This window comes from Grammomys surdaster, unplaced genomic scaffold (assembly GCF_004785775.1).
Source record: "Grammomys surdaster isolate TR1022 unplaced genomic scaffold, NIH_TR_1.0 125704, whole genome shotgun sequence".
Taxonomy (NCBI): Eukaryota; Metazoa; Chordata; class Mammalia; order Rodentia; family Muridae; genus Grammomys; species Grammomys surdaster.
The window spans coordinates 992753-998867 of NW_021620539.1; the positions used below are offsets into that span (position 1 = coordinate 992753).

At 45.2% G+C, this 6115-nt stretch overlaps 1 protein-coding gene across 2 annotated transcripts in view; it reads right to left on the minus strand.

The window, feature by feature from the left end:
• B4galt4 (beta-1,4-galactosyltransferase 4) overlaps positions 1-3834 on the minus strand; it is a 26988-nt gene extending 23154 nt beyond the window's left edge. Inside the window, exon 1 of one of the 2 annotated variants that reach the window (XM_028788181.1) lies at positions 3725-3834. The gene's annotated coding sequence lies outside the window, so the exon portion shown is untranslated. The remainder of the gene's footprint in view (positions 1-3724) is intronic. The other variant, XM_028788183.1, reaches the window with a different exon arrangement.
• Positions 3835-6115: the final 2281 nt, after the last annotated feature.

Below are 6115 nucleotides of genomic sequence, written 5' to 3' on the forward strand. Positions count from 1 at the left end.
GGGAGAGAGATTAGCAGAAAAGAAAAGGCATTAACTAGACCCTAGGAGAAGTTTAACAGTAGCAAAGGCTCATAGGAACACCCTTCAATTGACCTTTCTAGAACAACCCTGAATCAAGCCTATTACCCCTCCCCTCTGCCACTAACTACTGGAAAGGGAGGGGCTGTTACTAAGTTGCACTGTGTGGGCTCCTCTCAGCCTTCTGCCCAACAGTACACAATCTGGAGGTCATCAACTTAGAAACAAGTCGGCTCACAGTTTGAGGTGTTTTCCGCCCATGGTCAATTGTTTATGTGCTATGGTGATCAACATATTATGGTAGGTGGCATGCAGGAAGCAAAATGTCTTACCTCAGAGCCAAAAAAAAAAAGAATGGAGAAAGAGGAAGAGGCAGGGACCCACTACACACTTCAAGGGCATGCTTGTGACTCCGAAACACCCGTTTTAAAACAAAAGTTGCCAGGAAACATGACGTTAACTTAACTACCAAGTGACTTAAGTTGTTTTATGTAATAGGTGTTTACAGAAGTCATGAGATCTTCTGGTGGGAGATTTCAGTAGAAGCTCACTGAGCGTGCCTTCCCATGTCTATTTGCAGCTAGCTATCCATCAGATAATTCTGCAGTGCGTCATAGAAGTCTCGACTTCTGTAGCCATTACCGGTCAGGTCTACCAATGGTCCTAGGGGTTGAGAAGCTCTGAGATACTTTGGAAAAAGCAAAAAACAAAAATACAAATAAAACAAAACCAAAAAAAGCAGGCAACTCATGTCTCAAAGTGTTAGTTTGAATGTGTTAGCTGAAAGTGTTAGTTATATGATGAATGACTCCAGGTCAGTGATCTAGATTTTCTGAGTAGATCTGCCATTTACTTAAAAGTACTTCTGATCTGTGACTCCAAATGTGCTTTGATCAGCTCTCTGGAGGAGTGGACAAAGCTATAGGTTTCTATATTCCACTCTAGAACTGATAGGTCAAAGAACTATACCTGAGTCCGGGGCTGAAATTTAAATAAGAAGTGACTCTCACATGCCGTGAAGTCTCAGAACCAACAAAAGAGAATGGGCCTAAGATGGAACAGGACCCTGGGAGATGGCAATTGTCCTTCTGACGGAGAAAAAAAAGGAGTAAGAAGATATGTGAAAATGGGATTTTTAAAACTCATTTCACTATATATAACTCGTGATTACATCATTTAGTATACAATAAGAGGAGATTGTTGTATTGACGTCAACAATGCCAAAATAACAAAACCTTGAAATGAACTCAAAATAGCAGGGATCTGATTTAATCAATATCACATCCTAGAGCATATGCTTTTATTAAAAGATGTTTAAGGGACTAGAGAGAGTTCAGTTGGCGCTACCACACAACCTGATGTTGATCTACAGAATCCCCCTAAAAGCCAGGCATGGTGACACCGGCTTTAATCCTAATGACACAAATGGTTGCCTTCCAGCCTCTTCATGCCCATGTGCACATGTAGGTACCCCCAAAAATGAGTGTCTAAAAGACCCTAACTATGGAGGAAGAGCTTACCATAGCTAAGTAGAAAAATAACATAAAAGTGTATATACAATCCCAATTGTGCAATATATGTGTGTTCATGATAGCTACCTGTACAAGATAGTAGAAACAGTCACTAAAACAAATTTGAGAAAGCTGTATTTCTAATTCATGGTTGGTATGGCTCATTACCAGAAACAAAGCTGCTATAAGTAATAATAAAAGGTAAAAAAAAAAAATAAATAACCAGTTGTCCTTTAAAATATTCTAAAAATTTTAAATGACATTATTATAGATAGGGACAGTAACGTTTAGTCACATAAAGTCGATGGCAACTTGATCATGTAAATTTTAAGAGGATCCATTCCAAAAATGTCTTACAAACCCCTATCTACACACACACTCTTATCCTGTCAGTGTGTGTGTGTGTGTGTGTGTGTGTGTGTGTGTAGTGAACTTCAGCACTAGCCAAAGAACCATAACCCTGTGTGCTCTTCTTAAAATACCTATTCCTGGATCCACACCCAAAGGTTTTGTTTCAATGGTCTGGGGTGGAGCCAAGAAATTTTAAACAGGAACCTGGGTAATTCTGGCACATACCATTGTTCACTGATGATTTAAAAAAAAAAAAAAAAAAGGCTAGAATAGCCAGAAGTCAGTCACCAACAGTTCACGGTTATAATACCAGCACTAAGAAGACTGAAGCAGAAGGATTACCAAGTTCTAGGCCAGTCTAGACTGCATTCATGAGTTCTAGGCTGACTTGCTTTGGATGTTCCCAACATGGATAAAAGGTCTTCCAAGAGACATTTGGTTGGTTCCCAAGTCATACACTATTACCAGCTCAGCTTAGAGAAGGCACTAAATGCTTATATCAAGTGGCACATAGAATGTAGTAACAGAGTCGCTGTTACGGCCCCTCTTTACCTATTCTTCAGCAAACAGTTCAGCATGGTCAAGCAATTCACTTTGAGATACTTTTCCCCCATGCCCCATCAAAGCTGTGGACCTCTCTCAAAAGCGGTCTGGCACACAAAGGTTTGTGCTATTTCATGGAGTTTTCAGTGTCCACAAAGGTCAAAGCTGTTCTTAAAAAATTAACTTTAAGAACAGAAGAAAAGAAAACCAACCAAGCAAGCATTGTTTGTTACCTTCCCTGGAGACACATTCCAGCACTCTGGCAGGGTGCTGGAACAGCCTTCAACACTCTATCTTGAATTTCACTTTCTCAAGCTGAATCATATCAGACACTCCTTGAGTTTCTTACATCCTCCGAAGATTCATTACACACACACACACACACACACACACACACACACACACATACACACACACACCAGCTAATTATTTTTAAAATGAGACGGAGACGAAGATTCATTACACACACACACACACACACACACCAGTTAATTATTTTTAAAATGAGACGGAGAGGCCTTTTCTCAACTCTCAAATTACCACCTTCTGTCTGCTCTTTCTTTACCAAACCACTGGAGAGATCAGCCCGTTCCTGGGCCACCTCCACATCTTCATGCCTCCTGGCTCACCTCTGAACACTTTGCAACCCACAGGCACCAGACTTGGCTAATACGCTTCTAAAGTTACCTCCCTCCAAAAGGCCTTCTCTAGATACTTATCTCCCACACCCTTCAGCATTCGAACTCCAAACCAAGAGTTATCTTGCCCTTATCTAAGGAAAACCAGAACATCAAGTGATAGGGATCCACAGACCCTGGAGGGATCAGGCGCCCGACCTACATCCAGCAGGTGGGTCTCAGTCCTTCAAACCCCATGTGAGTGGCCGAAGGAGCTCAGGCCCTACAGATCAGCTGAGCTGTTTCCCTAGGTGAAACGCTGTCTGACCCGGAGCCAGAAGGGCCGGCCTTTTCCAGGTAGAGGCGCCGGGAGACGCCAGCACCAGGACGCGGGACGCGGCGGATGCACCCTGCATCTCCCCGCTGCGCATAACATCTTCCCCGCCCTGGGCTCTGGGGCGCCGGCACCGGAGCGGGAGCCTGAGCGGGAGCCGGAGCTCGGCCGAGGTGGGCCTCTGCAGGCCCCCAGCTCGCCCGCCGCTCGCCCGGCAGGACAGCCGCACGGAGGCCTGAGCGCGCAGGCTCCGCGCCCGTCCGGCCCCATCCCATGGACACTCCCGGCTCACAGCCCGGCGATGGCCGCTCGGAGCGCACCGTAGCGGAGCTCTGGCCCGGCGTACTCACCCCGGACGCGGCCACCGTGAGGCCACCCGGGGAAGGGGAGGTGGTGAGGAGCAGCTCCGGGGATCTCCCTCGTGGACCGCCTGCGCCGCCCGGAGGCGGCTCTGCAGCCCCGGCTCCGCCTTGCGCGCAGCGCCACCGAGGGGGCGGGTCTGCCGGGGTTCTCCCAGGACCTGGCGCCCGCCGGCCAATCCTACCAAGCGCTGCAGGAGCTTGAGAAAAGAAAGGGTCACAACTTAGCCTTTAGGAGATCACAAACCATTCTGTAGATGACAAGTCAGGCTCTGGGTGCTTCTCAGATTCCATCCCCGGGGACGTCACCCGGAACCTGGAAAAGAGATCGTATCCCCGTGCTTTACAGAGCAGAAAATGACGCTATGGACTCACAGGAATGTGCAACCTTTTGGCTTCTTCATTTTGCCAACACTAAATGAAGGGTGGTCTCAGACCACATCATAGAATCCAGAGGTCCACAGTTTCATGTTTATTTTGCGTGACATTATCAGGCGACATTGTCATTTATAAAGTTTATGCTTGAGACCCCTGAAATCGAGTATCGAAAAAAGAAAAATAAAACTGAAAAAAAAAACTTCATCCTTCATAATAGTTTAAGTAAGTTGACAATTTTGTGTTAGGTTGATTTCATAGACATCTTGGGGCAAGGGTTAGACACACCCTCAAGAAACTCTAAAGTCCTGACAGACAGGTTATAGCCTGCTCAACCATGCATTGTAACAAATTTAAGACTAAATGGCATTGTGCTAATCAAATATTTCAAATATAATCATAATAATCAAATGATGCTAAAATTGATTGTAAAATAATGGTGGGTTCTGCGTAGGCACGCAGGACAGCAGCCTACATGTTACCAGCTCTCTCAGAGAAGTTACATGAAAATCACCCCATCCATCAGAATGTGAAGCAGTGGTTCTCGGCCTGTGGGTCGCGACCCCCACATGGAGTTGCATGTTTCATATTTACAATTCGTAACAGTAGCATAATTACAGCTATGAAGCAGCAAGGAAATAACTTTATGGTTGGGGGACCCACGATGTGAGGAATTGTGTTAAAGGGTGGCAACCTTAGGAAGGTTGAGGACCACTGCTCTAAAAGGAGCAAACTGAACCAGCCCTTAGGCACAGGACTTTAAACAGGTCTAGGACCATATTGATGCCATGTGGCTGTGTCACCACTGTGACATGGTAATGGAATTTGGAGCCTGTCCTCTGAGCCTCCCGCATCAGGCTCAGGCCCCTGAAGAGCACTGGTAAGAGGTCTTGAGACTACTATGCCCTAGCAGAAGAAACACTGAAACCTCTTGGTAGAAGACTGGTCTCCATTCAGTCCCATGGAGTTCAAACAGATACAAGTAAGCAATTTTACATTTTTTCATGTATTTACGTATTTAGTTACTGTATAGTGCTAAGTACAGGAATCAGGGCCTATCGTACCTGGGACAAAGGACCGCTAGACTAACCGTGGTTATCAGCACTCCCAGCCCTTCCACACAGGCACACCTTGAGTTCACGGTCTTTTTAAAATCATTATATGGGTTAGTTTTTGTCAACCTGACATAGACTAGAGTCATCTGGAAAGAGGGAACTTCAACTGAGGCATCATCTCCATCAGACCAGCCTGTGGGTATGTCTGTGGACTGATTTTCCTGATTAATAATTGATATGGGAGAGCTACCACACATTAGATAGCGAGACTCCCAGAGCAGGTGGCCCTGGGTTATATAAGAAACTAAAGTGAGCAGGACACCAAACAGTGTTCTTTCATCGTCTCTGCTTGAGTTCCTGCCTTGGCTTTCCTCAATGATGAACCAAAACATGGAAGATTAAATACAATCTCTCCTCACCTGATAGCTTTTGGTCGTGAGGATGATCACAACAGAGAACAGACTAGAGCAATCACCAAGCACAGGAAGCTTCTCACAAAAGAAGGCAGAGGTAATACCCCACAGAATTAGCCCCCCAAAGAGATGTTTTTTAAAAGTAGAATGTAACATACACCTGGAGACCTGTGAAGCAGGCTTTCATTGCACTAAAAGAATATAGTGTTCTCGTTAGTTTGTTGCTAACTTGACAAAAGCTAGTGTCATCCAAGAAGAGGGAACCTCAACTGAGACAGCGCTCCTATCAGATTGTCATGGAGGGTATTTTCTTTATGAATAATTTATACAGGAGGATCTCACTGAAGGTGGTGCCAGCCGAAGGCAGGTGGTCCTGTTTTGTATCAGAAAGCAGGCTGAGCAAGCTATTAAGAGCACTCCCTGTGCTTCAGTTCCTGTTGTCGGTGTCTGCCTTGACTTCCTTTATGATGGGCTACAACTGTAAGCTTAAATAACCCTTTCCCTCCACAAGTGATTTTATCTCAGCAATGAGGAAGATG